Source organism: Eumetopias jubatus, unplaced genomic scaffold, assembly GCF_037043125.1.
Source record: "Eumetopias jubatus isolate StellerSeaLion01/CBP00866 unplaced genomic scaffold, mEumJub1_p1.0 scaffold_16, whole genome shotgun sequence".
In the NCBI taxonomy this organism is placed as follows: domain Eukaryota; kingdom Metazoa; phylum Chordata; class Mammalia; order Carnivora; family Otariidae; genus Eumetopias; species Eumetopias jubatus.
Window position 1 is genome coordinate 41,628,623 of NW_028274822.1, and position 24,692 is coordinate 41,653,314.

At 37.3% G+C, this 24,692-nt stretch overlaps 1 pseudogene; it reads right to left on the reverse strand.

Annotated features, from left to right (window-relative positions):
• Positions 1-311: 311 nt before the first annotated feature.
• Positions 312-1,299, reverse strand: LOC114204995 (sterol-4-alpha-carboxylate 3-dehydrogenase, decarboxylating pseudogene; annotated as a pseudogene).
• Between the last annotated feature and the right edge of the window lie 23,393 nt (positions 1,300-24,692).

Below are 24,692 nucleotides of genomic sequence, written 5' to 3' on the forward strand. Positions count from 1 at the left end.
CAGGGGACAGGAAGGGTGGAAGAGAATAAAAGGGAGAGGGAGGGAGGGAAGGAGGGAAGGAAGAGAGAACACAAACAGTAGAATATGAAGCTGCCTGCTTTAAGAGATTCAAATCCAATCCTGCTAAGGGAGAAATGTCCGCTGTTTTCTCCACCCTTGTGGTCACAGAAGAGCTGAGTGTGCTCTCATCTAACTGTCAGGACGAGACCAAAGCTCAGAAGAAACTCACTTGAAGGAGGTTAGTTTGCTGGTCCACAGTGGAAAGTTAGCAGCCAGGGAATGCATTGAGAGAGACCAGTCCCTAGGTTGCCTCACTCAACCTTCCACAGGTGGTGAAAGCTCTGCCTGGTCCTTTCTTTGGCATCATCCATGGTGACTAGTGGTCGCTGGCCCATGACTTTTTAGCTTTCTCACTGCTGTAATAGTGGAACGTGCCGGCCAGTGCGACCTGCATTGGTATGCAAGTGGGCTGGAGCTGGATGTCAGGACTGATTGCCACCACCAGGAGGAATAGCAGGAGGGCCAGGTAGTAGGGCACCCAGTAGGGGTGCTTGGGGCCTCATAGTTGAGGCCTGTCAGGATTTGGGACCAGAATGTCCAGAAAGGGATGGGTTTGTCATTGGTGATGTGAAAAGTCCTCCTCACTCACTGCCGCATCTCAGGAGGGGGGCTCTGCTGCCTGGATGTGTCAGCCCACCATGTTCTCCACAAAGGTGAAGTCCACCAAGTTCTTCCCATTTCCAATCACAAACTTCATCTTGCCTTATTCCTGGCTGCCTTGACGAGGATGGGGACCAACTGGGGTCCCTTGGGCAAAAAATGCCATGAGGGCAGATGGCCATGGTTAAGCAATGTATCGTTGGTGCCCAGGACTGCTCTTTACTCTAAGATATTTGTCTTTGTATAGTCTATGGGTTCCATGCCATACAGAAGGCCTTCAGTTCCATTCTTGATGTTGATACCCTCCTCCAAGATGACACTGGCAGTGCTGATAAAAATGAGTTTCTGAACCCCATCCTCTTTGCAAGTTTCATTGACATTCTTGGTGCCAATGTAATTCACTCCATAAAAGAGTTTTTTGTTGTTACTGGATGGTGGGGGTGACACACAGTGGACAGCTGTGTTTACACCTTTCAGAGTTGTATAGGGATCCTGTTGGCTGCAGAGGTCTCCCCAGGAATGCTGAACACTTGCCGCATATCAAATGCGTTGACGGTGTAGCCTCTTGGCCAGAAACTGCTCCACCACGTGCTGCCCCAGGAACCCAGAGCCTCTGATCACTGAGCATTTATTGGCCATTCATACAGTGCTCACTCAATCCTCAGCAAACCAGCCTCCAGTCCGCAGGGCCTCCTCACCGCCCCCCCACCCAACCCAGCCTCAGAAGGCCCACAGCTTGCACCCAAAGACCTCCAGCTGCCGCTTCCACCCTTTTCTCTTACGCAGTCATTTTAATGTCAAGGATGTTTGGTAAGGCTATTTTTAACCTTATTTTTTCATAAATAATTAAGTTTTTTTTTCCAGAATAGAAATGTCTTTATTGGCTTGTTCTTCTGACATTAAACCTAACACACCTTCATTGTAAGCTATTAAACAAAAATTGTAATGAAGGAAGTTATAATTATCCATAATCCAAGAATAATCATTTTCCATGTATATGCTGAATATCTTTCTAGGGTCTGTTGTTCTCGCTCTCCTTTCCCTGCCCCATTCCTTCTTCTTCACCTCCTCTTTACCTTCTAAAACAAAAATACCATCCTAGATTGAATGTTTTTTGGACTTTCTTTTTTTCACTTAATAAGGTTTGGGCACATCCAAAAGCCAACTTCATAATCATTTTTGATTTCTACAAAGTCTTTTTTTTATGGTATGGATCTAGACTCTATATCTAAATACTACTGATGACCGTTTAGGCTAATGTTATTTTGCACTGCTCTAAACCACTCATGTGTACAAATCTTTGTACACTTACCTTACAATATGTCTCATTATTTAGGTTAAGTTTTCAGAAGTGACATTTATAGATCAAAGAATCCAAACATTACATATTGTGATGTCCATTGTCAAATTGCCCTCCAAAATGTTGCACCTGGCACTGGGGTGCTATCATTTTTACTATCACTTGTTAATATGTCTTTTTATTTTTTATTGTCATTTATTTATTGATTTTATTTTTTATTTTTTTAAAAGATTTTATTTATTTATTTGACAGAGAGAGACACAGCGAGAGAGGGAACACAAGCAGGGGGAGTGGGAGAGGGAGAAAGCAGGCTTCCTGCAGAGCGGGGAGCCCGATGCGGGGCCCGATCCCAGGACCCTGGGGTCATGACCTGAGCCAAAGGCAGACGCTTAACGACTGAGCCACTCAGGCACCCCTACTGTCAATTTTTTATTTGTCAATCTAACTTTTGAAAATAAACTCATTTAATTTGCACTTACTTGATTGTTAGGTTGAATATTTCTCATACTTTAATGACTATATTTTTTAAATGATTTCATAATTATTTCCTACACATTTTCATTGTCTATTCTCTCCCCTTTCTCTCTCTTTAATTTTATCTTTTCCTATTTGACTTAAAAGATTTACTGCAATAGTCTTTTGTCCTTTGTATACAATAGTTTCCTCTATTTGAAGTATATCTTTCATTGTTTATTTGCGGTGTTATGTAATCTAAAATATTTTCCTTGATGAAATCTGTATTGGCTTCATGTTTTAGAAAATTCATCCTTCATCATGATTTTAAAATAGTAATCTGGACGTTCTTTTAGTGCCTTGAAAAACGTGTAGTTTCAGTCAGATGCCTGGACAGAATTCCCTCGCATGGGAACATTTGTCCTTATTGGTGTCTTATTCCTTCCCAAAAGTGCTTTACCATTTCTTCTTAAAATGGAACAAGTAGATCATATGACACATATTATGGCAAAATAAGTAGTGGATTTCCAATGCATTTAGAGATAGTGAGTACGATATTGGGAGGCCTTAGTTTTATAGCTTTCTTCCCTCCTTCCCCTTCTCATTTCTTTCCTTCCTTCCTTCCTTCCTTCCTTCCTTCCTTCCTTCCTTCCTTCCTTCCTTCCTTCCTTCCTTCCTTCCTTCCTTCCTTCTTTCCTTCATATATGTTTGTTCAGTGCCAACTTACTGCCATAGGCACAATTCAAGATTTCAGAATTATAACAAGGACAGGTAAATTGAATAAGAGACTAGACTAAAAGTTCCCAAAAGACAACATCTAAGGCAATAATTGAAAGCTCACAGAAAGAAAGACATATGTAGTATGAACACAGTTTCAGGCTATGACTTAGATGTGCTAAATAGTGGCTTTTTTTTTAATAGAAGTGCTCCCATTCAGTTTAATATGGGAGAAAACATAATCATTCTTAGTCAATTCATATAAACTTAGTCAATCTGAGATTTGAAAAAATGAATTTAGGATTCTTTCTCAATCCTGCATCTTCTCAGGGACATTTTTCCTGCATATACCAAAAATATCAGCATATCTGGAGGATTGAGAAGCTCCCAGACCCTGCTATTGACATCCTTCTTATTGGCTTGTGCTGAGACCTCTCGTTTGATTCATTCTCCACTCGCCCCAAGGCATGTCTTTATAACCACTGCAAATCTTTTTCAGCCCACCAGCTCAAGGTGCCCCATCCTTGACACTCTCAGCCAAGGAGCATGGAAGGTGCTGGGGGATTGTTTGCTCATTGTGTCCTATCAGAGCATATGAGGAATCTCATGACACTGCCTTAGGTTGCTTCCTGACATGCAAGAAGCATGTCTCCTCCTAAAGCATCCGTGAGATCAATCCATCCCTCAGGTGCGCATATACTCTGGAGCTAATGTAGGTAGGGCAGGATTCAATGTCCTTTCAATGACTCTCACTCTCTGACTCTTCTCACTTCTTCCCGACTTGCAAAGATCTTTACCAGTTTCAGGTGCCCGGGGATAGCACTTACCGATCAATTATTTATTCACTCAGTACCTATATTGATACCAAGAACTTGGCTCTTGATGCTGTAAAGATCTAGCCTCTTGTGACTTAAAAAGCTAAAGAATCTGCCAAAGAATTGATTTTTAATTTTTATACAAAATCTAAACACTGATTCTACCTTACTTTCTGCAGTTAAAATAGTTGCCTAAGAGAAACCAGTGTGCCCAAGCCTGATCTTTCTCTGGTTCTTTTTTCTCTTTCCCTCTGTTCCTCTCTCTCCTCTTTTTACTTCACACACACACACACACACACACACACACACACACTTATACGTTCTAAATGGACAAAACTAAGTCGTATGTAGAATCCTCACTCAAATATCTTAGACTTGATCACGGGAAGAACTTAGGCAACACTTAAGTGTTGTGTAAAATCTTTCACTATAAAGAGGTGCTAAGAGTCAAGAATTTATAAACTTTAATAGGCTTTATACTCATTTTCAAGATTGACAAATCTTGGGGAATATTTATAGTGAATTCCTTATAGGTTTTGTTTGTTATTTCTCACATTTAAAAAATTTTAATTCTGTAAAACATGCCCTGCAGATTTTGCTTGCTTAGTCACTAAGTGGGAAAGAAAGGTCAACCAAAGAGTGAGACATAGTGTTCCAGCCTCTAGACATGAAAAAACAGTGGAAAGAAGGACCAAAGTTTTTTTTTAGGAAGAACTCTTCCTTTACCTCCTTATATTTTTTCCTATTCCTTTCCATCATCCCGCTTTCACATTTCCTAGAATTGAGCACCAGCAAATTAAAAATGCTCACTGAGTTTGTAACCCTGCCCTCTGAAGATGCTCTTAGTAATACCTTTTTTTCTGTGTATGCAAATATACTAAAACTGATAGATGTAGAGTGTATAAAAAAAGTGTACAGTGAATTGAATTGTCAACTTGTCCTGTTTCTACAGGAATGTATCTTTCTTTGTTGCATTTAATGACTGATCTTCTAGGTTAATTTAACTATAAGTGATAAAATGATAAAAAGGTCATATTTGGATTTAATTGTTAGAGTTAGATTTGAGGGATGCCTGGGTGGCTCAGTCAGTTAAGTGTCTGCCTTTGGTTCAGGTCATGATCTTGGGGTCCCGAGATCGAGTTCCGTGTAGGGATCTCTGCCCAGTGGGGAGTCTTCTCCCTTTCTCTCTTCCTCTGTGCACTCTCTCTCTCTCTCAAATAAATAAATAAAATCTTTAAAAAATAAATTATATTTGAGTCCACTGCCCTCTGTTATTGTTTTACTCCAAATCCTGTTGTGCTGTTTCAGCCCTAAATGCTCCATTTACTTCAGTGTCCTAGAGCTCAGGCTAAGTATTCTAATATCAGTACTTCCTTAAAAGTCTTGGCCAATCAGTAAAAGTCTCATTGTAGAACAAACACACAAGGGGTTAAGCCTTGGGTTGCTCTTTCCTGTAGTTTATGGTAGTGTAATGGTGGTGGAGTAGTCAACTCACTACAATTTGTTATTTCAAAGCTATTAATGTTACCCACACCAATCATAAAAAGGCCATGAATTTTTACTTATTTGAGGAATACTTAAGTGTCTTGGAAAGAGTAATTTATATTAGTGTGTTCATCTAAAACAGAATATCTACAATTTTCTTAAATATTCTCCTTTTAAATCATTGAAATGTTGCCAGAAAACATAGGAACAGCTGTTGAATAGAGTATTAAATTTAGAGCAACTTCATACAGGAGTGGTGATTTAGACATGACTTTTGGCATAATTATCACTGAAATATTATATAAATAGGATGGTACAGAGTAACTTCAAATGTGTAATTTCTGAAAATGCAATTGCCCATTGGAAAAGTTGCAAAGTCGAACTTCTGTATATGTTACTGCTTCTTCTGGGATATGGTAGCAATTCCACAGACCTATGAGACATGGCTTCTTGCTTGTTTAGTTTGTCTTACCTTAGCATTCTATTTCTTACTCCTTTAACCTTAGAAATTTAGAGGCAAAGCCTTGTAACATATATTTACAGTAGATGCATGCAAAAATGCTTTTCAAAGAGTATGTTTTTGAGATTTTTGATGGAAAAGAAGCTGCAGGTGACTTTCTATTAATTTATCCATTAAGTATTCATTTCACATGTTTACCGAGCTCCTAATTCGTTCTATGGATTCAGGGTAAGATGAAAGGGTGTCATTTTGACATAGGCAGAACATCTTAGTAATGGAGTAGTAAGTGAAAAATTACTAGGTAAGTTGAAAGTTAACTTTTGTTATTTTCCTAGCTTTTTAAAAACTTCCCTTCCTTTATCTGGAGATACGAAAAGAGACAAAACGTTTTAGCAGAGCTGTATAAATCAATATCATTTTATCTTTAGAAAATAACGAACCCAGTCTTTATGTAACCTGTATGTTTTATCTTGAAACCTCTTACTGCCATTTCTATACATTCCAGAAAGTTGTTCAAGCTGACAACTAAGGTATTCAGCAAAATGGTTAACTTATGCATACCATCTTTCCAATCAATTCTGTGAAACTCTGTACTTTATACTTTGCCAATTGCGGCACATATTTTGAATTAAAAGTAGAGATAATGATATTTGAACCAGAAAGATTTCCATAATTGGCAGCGAAAATCTAAATAAATAGAGTGAGAAGGCTAACCAGGAGAAGCTCCCTTAAAGAGGTGAATATTGAGTGTGTCATTAGCAGAGAGAAGGAAAAAAGAAGCTACAGTAGTGCTTGGGAATCAGCACAGCAATAGCAATTTCTAGCTCCTTATGTGTGTTCATATGGACTTCACACTTGCCTCTAGAAGAGCTACTATCTTGCTTTAGTCACATTTATTTTAAATGCTTTTGTTCCTCTCCTGGTCTATAGGAAAGAAGTCTACAGGGAAGGAAGGATGCTCTACTCATTTTCAAAAAATAAATGAATAAATGAACAAATGATTGCTTGTGTGTGATTAGTTTGTTAAAGAGAGAAGAAAGGCTGACCTTGACAAGCATTTATGGTTGTCTTTGAAACAAAGCTGTCTTAGGTGGATGTTTCAGATTCATCTCCTGGGACGCCAACTGTGAGACAGAGTTTGTTGGGTAGGGTGCTTATATAAGGACAGCGCTCGGGATCAACATTTCTGAAAGGGAGGCACCGTAGCAGGTGTGGGAAGAAGGAGACATTGAGAAGGCAGCTCCAATCATAGCCTCAGCCAACCCCATGGAGAGCTCTGGATCTAAAATCACCTTTCAGCATTATAGGCCACGTGGATCAGGACTCTTTATGCCTGCACTGATGAGTCACTGGGTGTTGGGCACCCTGGGAAGGAGCATGATCTTGCAAAAAGCGACTTTTCTTGCAACATCTCTGGTGTTTCTGGCAATTGAAAGCTGGTTATTGTCAGCACTCTGCAACTGGAGCAACTTCACTGATGTGCTCCTTCATCAATAGGGATCTGGGTGGTGTATTACAGTGTCCATTGCAGTGGGGTGGAACTAGATTATCAAGACTATGGCAAGTCAGAAAGAAAGATTTAGAGATGGTGAACATGTGTCTTTTTCTTTTATAAAGATTATTTATTCATTTGAGAAAAACAGAGAGCATGTGAGTCAGGGGAGGGGCAGAGGAAGAGGGAGCAGGAGAGAGAGAATCTCCCGCAGACTCCCCACTGAGTGCAGAGCCCAATGCTGGCCTCGATCTCACGACACTGAGATCATGACCTGAGCCAAATTAAGAGTCGGATGCTTAACTGACTAGGCCACCCACACACCCCAGTTTTTTTTTAAGTCAGAATAATACCATAAATTTCATTCCCTTACTAGTATGCAAGTTGCATAGGACTGGGTAGAGAGGTCAAAGCCAAGGGAGTTCATTTAGAAAGCTGTTAGAGTGATTCTGTCATGAAACAATGAGACGGTGGCAAACTAAAAGCTGTGGGGATGCACTGAATAGAACCTGGTACCTGAATGAATTGAGAGGTTGGAGAGGTGTGCCCCAGCAATTTTTGAGCTTCTATGTGCCAGATGGTCTGTCTATATTTTGCACTTAATATGAGGTAGACATTATTATAAGTTTATGCTGCAGCACAGCAAATAGGCTCTTTGAGAGGTTCGATGAATTGTCTAGAAGACTAGATTTGCCTGTGACTGTAGTAACTATACATTTTTACACCTAATCACATATCTCTTCTGTCAATTGATAAGCGAGAGTATACATTTCATCTTTGAAATGCAGTTTGGCTAGAGAATGATGTGGAAATATGATGATAAAAGAAAGTGAAAAGGGAATATTCTGATTTTCAGTGGTGAGGAATGAGGATTTCTAAAACAATACAAAAAGTTTATCAGGTAATAGAATAACACCCTCATTATTCCCTGGAGCTATGTGTTAAAGAAAATATACTTAAGTCTTCATGAAAACTCTATAGGGACAGATATTATTATAATCTTCATTTTACAGATGAGGAAACTAGGTCTTAGAGAATTCAAATAAACTGCTTGAGGTCGAGTAGCTGGTTAACAGTGGAACTTGATCTTTTGACATCAAGAGTACCTGAATTTAAAGCCACCAAACATCATATCTTGTTAAAATTTGCCTCCTTATCAATGGGGAGTATTTTATTGTTAAGTCATTTAAACCAATTGCTAATCTACATCCTCGCCTCTTGAATAGTCATCAATAACTTTGATGATCTTGCCATTTTAAAAATTTTATTAATTTGGCTAGTTAGCATTTTACGAAGTGGGCACCTTTAAAGTCACCACCAATTCTTCCTACAGGATATAAATGTATGTTTAAATTGCTTATATTATATAAGCAATTGAATTATATAAGTCAGATTGAGACTTGCTCTACTAGTTTGCCAGGGCCACCATAACAAAGTACCTCAGACTGGGTGACTCAAAACAACAGAAATTTATTTTCTAATGGTTCTAGAGGCTAGAAGTCTGAAGTCAAGATGTTGGTAGAATCATGGCGGTTCTGAAATGTGTAGGGGAGTCATCCCTTGCCTCTTTCTAGCTTCTGGTGGTTTGCTGGCAATCCTAGATGTTCCTTGGCTTATCCACATGTTACTCCAATCCTCTGCCTTTTCATGATCTTCTCCCTGTGTCTCCATCTTCACAGGACCATATTATACATACAACAGTGATGGTGTACCGAAGGCCCTCTCTCCTCCAGCATGACTTCATCTTAACTAGTTACATCTGCAATAACTTTATTTCCAAATAAGGGTACATTCTTAGGTACTGGGGAGTAGGACTTCAACATATTTTTTTGCGGGGGGAGGGGCACACAATTCGACTCATAATGCTTGCATACATAAACTCAACCTGTGTGATCAAAATAATTTTATGTTTCTTAACATGTCTGTAAAAAGAGTAGATGAAGCTTTGTTAGGCATATTCCATTATAGCATTCTCTTTAACTATTTAATCTATCTGAACAAATTAGATTCAGATAGATAGCAAATTATTCCTAAAGGACCAGAATCTAACACTCTTTTTTTTTGTATGGAATTCCAACTGATATTATTGAGTGTACTCCTGTGGGGAGCAAACAACTTTACTGATATTACTTATGTTTTTGTTATTCCCAGTGGGTTGCATTTTCTTTTTGCTCATTTAGATAAGTTCCCCTGGAACACAGAGTCAAAACTTGTAGAGTAGGCTTGGGGAATTTGTTCTTCCTAAAGTGCTTTATTCTAATTATATTTTTTATTACTCATATTGTCAATGAGACAGGCTGAAGAGGCATTGCCAGACTAATTTTTTTCAGCTTTTGTAATTTGGATTACTCTCCTTCCACACACATCTAATTATAAGAATTTCTTAGATGTAGATAACAAAGAATCTTAATATTTAATTTGCCCCTAGGAATTTGATGAGCAAGACCTTACATCTATTAAATTGGTCTTAAGGCAGGCAGCCCTAAAGTCAGATGCTGTGATACATGGTTTGTATTTAAATATCATTAAACCATGTGTAAATTATGTGATTATTTTATACACGTGTAACATGGACATTGAAGCTCTTAATTGTCAAATGTAATTACCCGTTTCTAGGTTTCAACCTTGTTTACCTTTCTGCACATCTTATGACTTCTTTCTCCCTCAAATTCTATTTTATTTCTGTATCCACCACACATTCACTTGTACTTTATAGCTGAGCAGTCCTTTTTAGCATTCTCTTCTGCCTTCTTATCGGCTGTCTACACCCATGCATTTATATTTATTCCAAAACATATTCCTTTTATCCTTATGATAGTGTGTGCACTGCAAAACTGTTACATATCTATATACCAGTGTTGCCCAAATCTACTTTTCTAGCTTTTATATCACCAAGTCTTTGACTTCAGTTGCCTCCTGGATATACTCTGGATGTTGATATGTGTTTCTGAGTATAAAATGTGTCAAATTCGTGATCTTTTCTGCAAAAGTGCTTTTGTAGTAAAGACGATACCATTCCTTCCTCGATTTAGATCATTTTCTGTGTGATTTTGCAATTCCTAGCCAAAAACACAAAATATATTTCCCCCCTTAGCTTCTGGGCTAGATGATGAGGTGACTTGGTTTGGCCAATGGGATGCTAAAAGCAAGAGCTTTTTCAACATGTGCATAGACATGTTCTTCTGCACCTTACTATTGCCATGAGAATACCATGCCCTGGGTAGCTTGCTGGTCCAAGGAGGTTGTGCGAATCATGTAGTAGAGCCAATCCACAGACCTATGTTTGAAGTGGAAGTACCCAGGTCAACTGGATAGTTCTTAGTAGGTCCATTGCTGTTGTGTTAGTGAATCCAACCGACAAATTAGAGGCAACCTGGTAAGATGTGTGAGAAGTAAATCATTGTTTTGATGTGTCACTGAATTTTGTGGTTGTTATACAGCAAAAGTTATCTGATGCAAAAATTGCTACTTGGAGTGCTAATAAACAAAAAACTAAAATACGTGGCATTGATTTCAAGCCTGGATGGCAAGTTAGAAAGAAGCTGACATAGGAGGCTTAGAAAATGGTAGCCTATATGATATAGTCATGAAATATTTGTAAAAGCTGTCTTTTGTGATCTTCTGGGAGACTGATAGCAGAGGTAATTATTTCTAGATTTGGGAAAGATGGACTCCAGGCAGAGTGCAGAATGAGAGATCTAACTTCATTTAGATGGATTTAATAAGGTAATAAGAGTGAGACATGAGCTCAAAAAAGAATTACCCAGTTAGTAAATAGAATGAGGAGGCAATAGAGAGCTTCCATAACATACTCTTTAAAATTCTTCAGCCTCTCTAACCTTGCAAAACAGTAAAATATTCTCAAATTAAGATAGATACAGCTTTGGGCAAAGATAAAATCAAGGGCCTTTAAGATGTAGCTTAGGGGTGTAAACCAAATCAAGAAGTAGCCCTCCTGTGCTTTCTTAAGATATTTGGAAGAATTAAGGTGGCACCTATTATGTTTTGTAGGGAATAAAAGGGCCTCTAGAAAGCATAGTCCCACAGATTCTTAAGGGGCCAATGCTACTCAAAGCATGCAGAGGTCTGTGGCCTTTATAACTGTGATTCATGGAAATAGAATACATAATAAAACACACAGATTTTTTTCACTTTTGCAAATGTTGTTGACTGTACTCAAATATATAAAATACTCAGATTTGGGGACAGTTGGCTAAAGTACCACCAGCCAGGCTTAAAGAGACTGAAATTGTTTAGTATCTAAAATCACTTCTGGGTCCCCAATTTTGCAGGCAGAAATTAGGCTAAGAAAACAGAGGATATATCCTCTAGTAATCTCTTTAGAACTGGACAAAGATGATGACAAAAGTGGCTGAAAGCCACTCCTAGGAAGCAGAACTGGGACCTAATCAAATGACATTTTTCACTTCCAGTGGAGGGGGATATGGAAACATTTGCATAGCAAGAATTCTGAGTTGCCAAGGAGTAGTGACTCCTATGTACTTTTCTTTTTTTCTTTCTTCAAATAGGAGTGATTTTTAGAGTTCGCTCATTTCTATTCCAAAAATTATGTGATGTATGCATGAGGTCAAAAATTTACTTGTATGTTTGTTTATCTCTCCCCTTCTCTCTCTCTATTCATAGGTCTCTAAATCAAGAGAATGTGTGTCTCGACTTGATATACTTCACCAGATCCCAGGCTTTGAGCCTGATATTGATTAGATAAGACATTTGAGGATTTTTGGATGGCATGGGAATGAGTATATTTTGCGTGTGGGATGTGTGTGTTTTTATGGCCAAAGGGCATCTTTGAGGTTTACTTTAAGGATATTGGTTAGGCATCTTCAAGTTCTGAAGGTAGCATATTCTGTCCTCGAGAATATTACTCCAACTAATTTACCCAGTATCATGGAAGTAGGTGAATAGTAATTTTTAGAGAAAACCTACAAATAAGTAAGAAAATAGTAGGAAAAAAATCTCTGAAAAAGCATGCATAGTTTTATTCCTAAGATTCAGTGAAGCAACGTTTTATTTTCCTTAATGTGGTAGGCCTAATCTAAAATGGCTCCCAGTGATCATGGTCTATTGGTATTTATGCCCTCGTGTATGGGCTAGGCTTAGTTACCTACTTCTTATAAATAACTATGGCAAAAATTATAGGTTGGTGCTTCCTAGATCAAATGAAAGAAGATAGTGACTTCTGTCTTGTTCTTATTTATTCTCCCTTGCCCTTTTGCAGTCTATATTAAGTTGATGGTTGTTTAAGTTTTTGTTTTCTTTTTAAGATTTTATTTGTTTGAGAGAGACAGAGAAAGAAAGACAGAGAGAGAGAGAGAGAGAATGAGCAGAGGAGGGGTAGAGGGACAAGAAGGCTCCCCACTGAATGTGGAGCCTAACATGGGGCTCAATCCCAGGACCCTGAGATCATGATGTGAGCCAAAATCAAGAGTCAGATGTTTAACAGACTGGGCCACCCAGGTGCCCTGATGGCTGCTTAAGTTTGATTCCATTCTTTAGTCCTCTCCTCCCCATGTTTTAGGTATATGGTGTCATAATTTACATCCTTTTATTTTGTGAGTCTTTTGACTGATTTTTACAGATATACTTATTTTTATTACTTTTGTGCTTCCTACTTTTCTTGTACCTACTTATTTTCTTTCCTTTTCACTCAAAGTCCCTTTTAATATTTCTTGTAGGGCTGGTTTAGTGATCATGAATTTCTTTAACTTTTGTTTGTCAGGGAAACTTTATCTCTCCCTCCATTCTGAATAATAGCCTTGCTGGAAAGAATATTTGTGGTTATGGGTTTTTTTTTTCTTTCAGCATTTTGACTATATTGTGCCACTCCCTTCTGTCTTGCAAGGTTTCTATTGAAAAATCAGCCAATAGCCTTATGGGGTTTCCCCTGTATGTAACTGTTTTCTCTTTCTACCTTTAAAATTCTCTCTTTATCACTACTTTTGGCCATTTTATTTACTATGTGTCTTGATGTGGACTTCCTTGGGTTGATTTTGTAGGGGGCTTTCTGTGCTTCCTGGATTTGGATTTCTGTTTCTTTCCCCAGGTTCAAGGAGTTTTCAGCTTTTATTTCTTCATTCTATTTCTTAATTCTAAATTCTATTTCTAAATTCTCTGTCTCCTTTTCTTTCCCTTCTCCTGGAATCCCTGTAATACAAATATTGTTATGCTTCATAGCATTGTTGAGTTTCCTTAGTCTATTCTCATTCTTTGTTAATATTTTTTTCTTTCTCCTGTTCGGCTTGATTGCTTTCCTCTATTTTCCAGGTCATGGATTCATTCTTCTGCTTCCTCTAGTCTACTATTTATTCCACCTAGTATATTTTTAATTTCAGGTGTCAAGTTCTTCATCTCTGATTGATTTTTTTTCATGTTTTCTATCTCTTTGTTGAAGGTCTTCCTGAGGTCCTCCACCTTTTTCTCAAGTCCAGTGAGTATCTTTATGACAATTACTTTAAGTTTTCTATCAGGCATATTACTTTGTTTCATTTAGTCATCTTGTTCTGATTTTGTCCTGTTGTTGCATTGGGACATATTCCTCTGTCTCCTCATTTTGTTTAAAGTTCTGTGGATCTTTTTGTGTGTGTGTTAGAAAAGTCAGCTATGTCTCTTGCACTGGAAAGTAATGGTTTTATGAAGAAGAGACCCTATAGTGACCTTCACTGCAATTGTTCCCTGTTCACCAACACCTTGCACTTCAGAGGTATCACCTATGTGTTTATTTTGCACCCTACTCTTGTGGCTAAGCAGAGTTCACCTCAGTCCAGTCATCTGTAATGGCTTTTTTGGCCTATTTTGGGTAGGGTTTGGAAACTGTGTTGTTCATGGCTCCATCTGAGTCAGACCAGGCATTTGCTAGAGCTTCATTTACACCGAACTGCATAGCAGTATTGGTGTTTTCCCCTGGGATGCTTTTGTTGGTGGACAGGGCCTGCAGTCAGACCAGATGTCTGCCCCTAGCCCTCTATTGGGGCTGCAGTTGAACTAGTGTGTGTGGTTACCTTCCCCTCTCCCTGGGTCAGGAGTCACTTCAGAGTGGTGCTGGCCCCTCTCAGGGTTGCTTGCACAATGCCATGCTTGTGATGCAGCTTTGGATGTAGTCCTGCCAAGGCCAAGTGGGAGGAGGTGAGTCTGCAGAAGAGCATGGGGACAGGGCACATAGTATTAGCAAGGTTTACACAGATCTGCTGTGGGAAGAGTCCTGGTACTGATTTGGATAGTTGCTGAGATTGGTTGGAAGGGGTGAGTCCACAGAAAAGCATGGGGGTAAGACATGCTGTTAGCAAGGTAGATGGAAAGTGTTAGTACTGCACTGGTTCTCACAGGTGTCCATGTACCTAGGCTAGGGAGCAGGGGCAGTAAATGGTGCCCACCAGCTCTTTTGTTGTTGGAGAAGTCTCCCAAAGATCCCTGTTCCTGCAGCACACACTTGGAGATTAGTAAACAGATCTCCTTCCTGTATATCTGAGTCATCTTTCAAACTATTGCTTTTATGCTGTAACTCAGAGTGGCTGTTTGCTGTGCTGTCTCTTTAAGGATGGGGACTCAATTTCCTCTCAGCCTCTGGCTCTCCTAGAGCCAAGTCACTGATTTTTAAAGTTCCATGTGTTAAGTCCCATTGGTTATAAAAACTCAAGAAGTTAAGGCCTTCTGGTTTTCAAAACCAAATGTTATGGGGATTGCCTTCCCAGTGAGGGTCCCCTATGTCTGGGGCGCCTGGTGTGGAGTCTGTTCATCTCCATTCTCCATGCTTTTGGGTGCCCTCCTCCTGTGGACAGTCTTTCAGGTCAGCTTGGTTCTCAACTGTCTCCACCCTTCCTACCATTTCCGATGCAGCCTCTTCTCTATATTTAGCTGTGGAGAGTTTGTTCTGCCAGTCTTTGTGTCATTTTCTGAGTTATTTACACTAATGTGGGTATTCTAGTTGTATCCATGGGAAAAGTTGAGTGTAGGATCCTCTCTACACTGACATCTTCCCCCAGAAGTCCTATATCTTCTTAATTCAGGATGTTTCTACCATTTTGGAAAATTTCTAGTAATTTTGTTCCATCCACACCATCACCAACTATATAATCAGTTGCATTCATCACATTTTAACTATATTTAAAATATATTCAGAAGGTTTTAAAAGTTATTAAAACAAACATCATTTTAAACTTAGTTTTGCTTATAGACAGAACCAAGGTAAACAATAAATTGCTTTTCATTAACTAGAAATTCTTGACTTGTCATACTTGAGGATTTTATTTTTGAATAGTTAATCAATTTTGATAGGACCAAAGTGATATACATTCAAGAGTGTTTAACACAAAGTAATGATCTAAGTTTGAAGTATTTCTTTCCTGGTCTTAAAATATGAAACAAAAACTGTGCTCCTTCATTTCTCCTGTGTGCTGGGTGACAGATGGGAGAGGAACTTCCTTCATGCCTTTCCTGCTGTCTCAATGCTCAAGGGTAGCATTGCAGTTCCCAAATCTCTAGCTTCATAACTTTCAGATATGCTATGTCTTTGAATACCTCAGAGACATGCAACAAAGTAACTGAAGGGATGCTCAATTCCATATCTTAGTCTACATGATTGCTTCAGAGGTCCTGTACTGACCTCTGAGGTCGTCCATGTGTCTTGAAAGGTGAACTTCTGTGTTACCTCTTAGTGGCAAAAATTCCTTCTCTCTCTAGCCCTATGAAAAATTTGCCTCTATAGATGTATTACTCCCTGCTTTCCAAACTGGTCCTGGACACAAGTCATATTCATAAAATTCTGTTTCAACCTAAATGGAAATTTCTGGCAAGTAATCAGGACTATAATAGCAAATATTAAAAATGGAACAAAGTAGAAACCCTACAAGATGAGATACATATGAGGTTTATATGGAAGACTATTTCTTTGCTAATCAAGCTCAATAACTGTTTGATCATTTAATGATTATTTTTTCCTTTCCTTATTTCCTTTCTGAAGCTTGGAAAGTTTGGCCTGTACAATTTATTATCCAAAACTTTGAATTTTTTACAGATATTAACTTGAAGGTTTTGAAATTAAAACCAGTTGGTTCAATCCAGGGTCTTACATTTGGGATATTGGATTCCCCTACGGCAGCAGTCTGTCAAGAAAACCTTTATGCAACACAAAGATGAGTCTAGATTCTTGTGCCAAGACTTGAGGGGAATGAGGTTTTCGGCATTAGCTAATCTAAAGTTCTGACTGTGTTGATGAGCAGAAAATGGTGAAATTGTAAATGCATAGTATGGAGATGGAGACGTTGCCTTTTAGAGATTTCTTCTGGTTTCATTCCACTCTGGGGTTAGGAGATCAGGATATTTTTCACCGGGTTTAAGATATCAACGTAGTGTAGAAATACTGCTCTCGCAAGGAAGGTTTTCTTATCAGGGAAATTTTCTAAATTAACAAGATTTGTTTATCTTTTTTTTCACCAACATTATGCTGAACAGAATTTGTCTCTACTATCTGCTTTCGCACACGTGCTGTCAAACCTCTCCAAATCTTTCACCTCCTGTTCATGTTTGGGGACATTTTTTTTTTCTTCTTTAATCTCTCTAGATTTTTTGCTCATATTGCCTCTTTTTCCAATTTTTTTTTTTTTACCAAACCATATATTCTAAAATACTTGTTTTCCGAAAGCTAGAGTGGACAGTGACTGTGTTGTGGATTTAGGACTTTGCATTGTAGCTCAGAGCTCTTGTGGCTCTGAGTTCCTAAACAGAGCTGATGTGCACATCCTTAAGATCCCATGTTCTTAGTCTGTGGCTCAAGCCCAAAATAGAGTCTGTTCATCATAATGAGTCTGATTTCCAAAAGCCAGAATTTGACCCTGCCCACTTAGCTGGTTCCATCATGAAATGGCAATCCTAGCACTGGGCAAAGAGCACTCAGTGACTATATGCTCTTAGAATATCTAGGGATAGAAAAAATAAGTAAGTTTTGGTCATACATCATAATTTAGAAGTATTACTTTAATAACCCATAAGAAGTGTTTATCTTCTAAATTCATTCCATATCTAAAAAATAAAAAAATCAAGTTTTCCATTCCTATGTTTCCATTAAGTTTCTTAGCATTTTATGTAAAATTCTAACCTAGCCTTTAAAACAACCACCGCTTTTCTACAGAAACCCTGTGCTCTGAGCATATTTACTTATGCTTTCACGTTTTGTCAACATTGTTATGCCCTCTGATATTTATAATGCTTTCACCTGCTGCTTCTTTTTTTAAGAACATTTTATTTTATTTTAAAAAATGTATTGAAGTATAATTAATATATAATGTTATATTAGTTTGAGTTTATATTAACCTGCAATGTACATACAATATGTACAACATATTAATTCATCAATTCTATACATTCCTCAGTGCTCACCACTACAGTGGTCATCATCATATGTTATTACAATATTATTGACTATATTCCCTATGCTGCACTTTTCATCTCCATGACTTCTTTATTTTATAACTAGAAGTTTGTACCTATTAAACCCCTTTATCTATTTCCCCTACCTGCCCCTGATCTCCTGCTTCTCCTTCACCCATATGTGGTCTTACTTCCTCCAGGAAGGCTTCCTAAATGACTGAGGCTCTCCTGATCACACCTATTTAGATTTAACATACAGTGTGTTATGCTGTGAATCTCAAAAGACTGAGCACAATCTTTACTTTTGTTAAACAAAAAAATACCTTAATTTCCATGTATGCATAACTAATTGTCTTAGTGATTGGGGATTTTTTTTTTTTTTAAGGAGACTTACCTAAATCAAGCTCTCAATTCATTGCATTGGCAATTTCTGAGAGAAATAATACTTCTTTGCTCAACATTATCATAATTCTCCTGAGTGAAATTAATAGTGTAGCTCATTATCTAGTCTCTCAGTTTGTGTCCCCCCCTTAGTTACCACGTATGTTGGAATTATTACAAAAATCCAAATTAATGTCGTGAGCAAACTGAGGAGAAGAATCCAAACCAAAACCTTAAGGTAAGCTGAAGTCAGTGAGCAGGAGAAATAACCTAAACCTAAAGTTTAAGTTTTCCTAAAATCGGTTTCTTGGCAAAGAAATCCTGATGGTATAAATAATGGCAATTAAGAAAATAACCCGTCAGTTGTGTTTACTTCTATCATAGATAGCTCTTCAAAGAAAATTACTTTTCCTCAGTTGAAGTGATGGTAGTAGTGTGGTACTACAATATATCCATCAATCCTCTGAAATGCTTTCAAACGGATTTTTTTTTCACTAATCAATGCTACCAGATCAAAATTTAGATGTGCAAAGTTTTGTCCCACCTATTTTTCTACGTTTAAATTTGGTGCAGTTGTTTTAGCTTCTATTTTTCAAGAACAAGAGAGAATAAAGATAAGCTTATAAAAAAATTAGTGTTTCTAAATTTGTATTCATTCTGAAGAGAAGAAATTTAAAATCAAAATTAGAAAGCTATATCAGAGTGACACAGGACTAAAAGATCATTGTTTTGAGTCCTTTAGAAGAAAGAAATTGTGCTTTTTTGAGAAACCTACAGATGAAGTATTTCTGCTCTTTAAATAAGAACTGATTAAAAGATGATTTGGACAGAAGCTCTAAAACAAAGGTGGTTGCACCATTGACAAGAAGGAGCAGATGTAGCTGGTGTTTCCCGAGTTAACACAACTGAGATCTTAATACTGAAAACCCACATTCTTAAGCATTTAGGCTAAGTGAAATTATATACTGAAAAGGAAATGTTGGCCAATGTTACATATCAGTTAACTGTTATACTTTACAAATATGCATATTAAAAATAGCCTATGCCCACGTACTGGAATCTTTCAGTTTGAGCTTATTGATCAAAAATGCATTATTTGTATAAAAATATTTATCAAAAAATTTACTAACAGGATAACCATTCCAATGAGCAGAGAAGAATAGAATGAATATAAGTATAAAATCTATAAATAATTCAAAATCTAGCAGTATTTTATAACAAAGTAGACATTCAGTTATTTATTTCATGTCTTCCATACTAGATGCGGGCAGGGTTCTATGTGTTTCTCATTCATCATTATATTCCCAGCACTAGATCAGTGTCTGCCTTATAATTGCCACTCAAGAATATCTGTTAATTGAAAGAGAAACAGACTTCATAAACACAGAGAATGATTTGGTGGTTGTCAAAGGGGGGGAGGTGGGAGGGATGGACAAAATAGGGGAAGGGGATTAAAATTTCAGGATAGAAGCAGATTTCTTTAACAGGACACAAAAAGCATCAACCATAAAAAAAAAAGATTGATAAGGTGGACAACATTGAAGTTAAAAGCTTCTGTTCATCAAAAAACACATTAAGACAATGAAAAGGCCAGATCCAGAGTGGGAGAGGGTGGTTACAATATATACAACTGGCAAAGGGCTCCCATACAGATATATAAAGAATGATACAAATTAGTGAAAAAAAAAAAAGATTGGCAACCCAACTTAAAAAAATGGACAAGAGGCTAGAAAGTACTTTACAAATGAGGGCAGCAGAAAGGCCAACCGACAGATGGACGGATGCTCCACCTCCTTTTCAGGAAAACATACTGGAAGCATGACGAGATGGCCCTGAGCTCCACCAGAGCAGCAAAAACTGCAAAGCTGGGGGGAATGTGAAACAGCTTCCCAAAGCCTTGGTGGGCATGTGAACATAAGACCATTTCCCAGCACTGTCTGCATTTGCTGTAAGGCTAAACACTGGCATACCCAGTGATACCACAACTAGGTGTGCACCCCAAAAAGTGCATTCACATGTGCACCAGAAGACACATACAAGAATGTCTGCAACAACATTATTCATAATTGTCTTAAACTGGACACACCCCAAATTCCAAAAACAGAACTGACAGAGAAATTGTGGTATATTCAAACAATGGACTACCGCAAAGCAAGCATGACACAAAATACTACATATTGTATAATTTCATTTCTATAAAACCTAAAAATCAAGAAATACTAATCAGGACAGTGATGACTTTGGGGAGGAGTGGTAGTGTGCTTCAAAGGCACTTGGTCTGGATGGTAGTTACCAAGGTGTATTTATTTAATGATAATTCAGTGAACTGTAGAACTTGTGACTTACATTTATATATGTGTGTTATATTTCAATAAAAAGGTAAGAAAGATTTAAAAAATATTTATTGATCAATGAATGGATGAATTAACAAATGAATATTAAACAATTGTGAAAATAACCAGGCCTACTATATTGTGCTCAATAAAAGACCTGTGTGCAGTCCTGAACACACAAACTTTTTATGAATTATAGTGAGTTTTTAAGGTAGAATCAAAATAGCTCTCATTTATGATAACATTTAAATAAGTTTTGTGTTTAGTAATTAAATATTAGGAAACAGGCCTAACCTAAATTTAAAAATCATAGGTTTAAACGATTTCAAGATTATTTCAGTTCTCCTTTTTCTTCTGTTTTTTTTTTTTCTAAATATATTAATTAGGGCTTTGAGGAGCATACAAGTCTGATTTAAATTTATTGGCCATATTTTACCAAATTACAAAATTTTGGTCTTATTGAAAGATAGCAATATTTTTCTTTAAATTAACCTTAAGCCGGCTTATTATCTCAGTTTAGCCTCAAGCTAGGGAACTCTTGAATTAAGGAGAAATGCCCATAAAATCATAGTTTTGAAGTAGTAATTATAGTAGCTCTAATGGAAAATAAAATGGAAACTAAAACAAATACTTTCCTACAGAAATTGGAAGATGAGAGAGCTATTTTTCTTGATGCTTACTTTTTAATGGGATATTTCTTAGGTCTTTGAGAAAGACATTCCTGGGTCCTTAAGGTGGTAAAAGGCTAATTTAGCTTTTAAGGATTTACAAATTTTTCAGAGACAAAGTAAGAACATACTACAAGTAAGAACATATTACAAATCAGAGACAGAGTAAGAACATATTACAATAAATGGTATGAGAAGGGAGATGGGGGGATCTCTTCCCTTATTTTTAACAGGGAGAATTAGGCCTTTTATTTTTAATTTGTATGTGCCCTTACATAAGTATAGTCCAAATAAATAGTAGCAGAATAAGGAAGAAGGGTTAATATCAGAAATTTCTGATTTTGATTCCAAGTTTCCAATCCCAAACTTGATTAGACTCCTTTCCCCTTTGACCATGTTTTATTTATTCTTCAATGAGTTCAGGTGTTATTTCAACAGTTAAGCTTCCCCAAAGCCCCTTGGGCTGGGTTACCTTTCCTCCATGCTTAAATCTGTACATATTTATTATAACAGATGGTGCATAATAATACTTCATAATTACAGTTTGGTCACTGGAGCTGAATGAAGACAGAATAAATTGTCACCTGTATTATATAACGGAAAGAATGCAGAAGATGAAACTGGAGGTTGCATAAGTTATGTTCCAGCCTTGCCATGTACCAACTTGCTAAGTAATTATAATATCTACTTCCATGGGTTACTGTGAAGATTAAATGAAATTATGTGATTAGCACAGTATAAACCATAAAGCAAAAGTGGGTCTGAATGGAGCTCAAGGAATGTTGCTGGGTTAAATACATTTTCAAAATCCTTCCAAGACCAAGGATTTCACACTTTGCTGATTTAGGATTTAGGATAATATTGCAGGATTTACTTCTTTAATTTCCACAGTTCTTTTCATTCATGTCATTTTAAGTATTTACACTTCAGTTTTATTTGTTGAGTTTCTCAAATTTTTATGACATGGACGCTAACCTTTGTGCGTGGAATCAGATTGATTAGTATCCATTAATTAGTATCCATTGTCTCTGAGATTTATTTAAAATTGGAAATGGGCCTAAATGGACATCTGGTATGAAAAACAAGTTGAAAGCATGTTATTTCCTTGGTGACAAAATATATTTGATTTAGAATTATTAAAAGATATTATTCTTTAGAGGTTTGCCTTTTATTTATTGTATATTTAATTTCAATCCAAAAACTTGATTTTACCTGGCACTGAAGCAAAGTCATAAGTTGCATTTGGAGATGCAGTGTTAATTGGTTCTTAAAACACGTCTTTTCCAAAAAACTTGAAAATATCATGAAAATACCAATTCCATTTCTAAACACATATTGGAGGATGCTAATATTACTTTTCTGATACAGTAAAGGGTGACTTTCCACCTTCTACAGAGTATATTTTTTTGAGCATTGGAACACAATGCTTAGATACACCAAGCAAATTAGTACACCTGCCTTGCCAATGCCGGGTAAACGCTGCCTGAGAGAGAAGTCAGGAAAGCATATTTCCCAGATATATTTATGCAATAAAGGTATTTTTGGAAAACTATAAATTCTTTATGCTCCATTTTTTCCCCTAAATATCTGGCACAAATGTAAAATCTGAGCGTGCAGTCACTTATGCATATTTACACAAAGAATAATCTGGTCAATTGTCAGTATGATTAAATACAAAAAAAGTGGTCTGTTAACAGCAGATACACTTATGTTCCTATATAGTACCTCATGAAAAACAAACCAAAAAATATCTTAAAAGAGGGGTTGGTAATATTTTTTTATTTTTAGAGAGTTCATCTTTACTTTACTAGCACAATATTATTAGCACATATACGAGTTCGAGTATTGGCATTTTCGTGTCTGGGCTGAATTCAAAAGTATAAATGTATTTTTAAAGTTGAAATGAAAACAATCAAGTTGAATTGTAGTTGAGTAGGGAAGGTAAGGAAATGATTAATAAGAAAAACTGGTTAAATGGTGAAATCTATTAGGTTTAGACAATGTAAATTAAAACAAAGTAATGTAATGAAAGAAACTTTGAAAATAAGGTGACCATTGCTTTACATTTAGATGTAGTTGGTAAAATTTCCATCATTCTAGTTTTGATGTTTTCAGGTACCCCTCTGGAGACCAAGTGAAAATCAGATGGGCCTGGGTATGTTTAGCAAAATGAAGGAGACCAGAATCTTGGGTTGTTGCCAGTGTTCTAGTTACTTGAGAAATGAGGAGTCTCTGAGGAAAATTCATTCAACTAGAGGGAAGAATAAACCATAAATACTAAACATGATTTTCTGAAAAGAATACATATTTCATTTTTTGGTATTATTGAATTATGGGCCCATGACCAGTACTATGGGAGCAGAAGAAATGCAACCACGAGGACCTACTAACAAACTATAGTGAAAAAGTAGAAACCAAGTGTTACTTCCCCTCCACTTTATCACGTGCTGCTGTCAGAGGACTGCAAGTGGCTAAAACCACAGAAGTCACCAGAGGGACACTGTCTTCATGTAGCATACTAAGAGACTCTGTAGTGCTCAGAAGGAGCCCCTGCATCACCCCCAACCCCTAAACAGCATGGTGCTAGATGTGATAAATGCACAGCTAAGCATCTATGAGGAATCACAGAATCAAATAAAGACTCAGAGGGAAATTATCATGGAACCAGTAACCCTTCATCAGAAATACTAAGGCAATGGTCAGGAAAAATGAAGTTATTCCTTTTAATAAGACTCCACCTCTATGCACAGGCAAGGCCTAGGGAAACTGGAAGAACTCTAGAGTAATTGATTGAATATCCCTATGCTTTAAGTGGAAACAGTTTGGAGAAGTTCTGATGATAGGCTCTTTGGTGGTTTGCATGATTTTCCAAGAGCCTTGGTATTTGAGGAAGTGTGATGGAGGAGGGCTTGAAGAAAGTTTTTGGGTGGATAGAATTTGGTCTACCTGGGTAGGCCCCTAAAGGAGCTGTTGAGCAAACACATACTGCACATTAGGGACTTTCCAAGGCCCAGAATATGTTTTCTTCATCACAGTGAACCCCACTCTTTGTGATTTCCTTTGAGTAAGATGTGGATGAAGGAGATTGTTGGTTGAACTCTACTAGAACCTCAGGCTCATAAAAGGACTTTTGAAAGAATCAATGGACTCTGGTGGATAGGGTTAGAAAGCAAATCCAGTAGCAGAGTTGCTTCATACAAGAAGTTGTTTAGAATACCAACCTCTAAGTCTACATGGGTGTGGTGAACTTGGTTTCATTTTGATCCTAGGGTCCTATTAATAATAAAAACTTAACAGAAAACTTAGTAAGCTGTGGTATGTGCCTAACAATCTGCTAAGTACTTACTTTATACACACTATCTCCTTCATTCCTCACAATTACCTTAGGATAGATATTATTACTAGCCCCTTTTATGAGATGGAAAAAACTGAGGTTCATAGAAGATAGATGCCTTGCCTAAATTCTCACCATCTTTTAGGTGCCAAGCACTGTGCTAAAATTGTCACCTGCATTATTTAATTAAAGCTCAGCGCCACTATTGGTA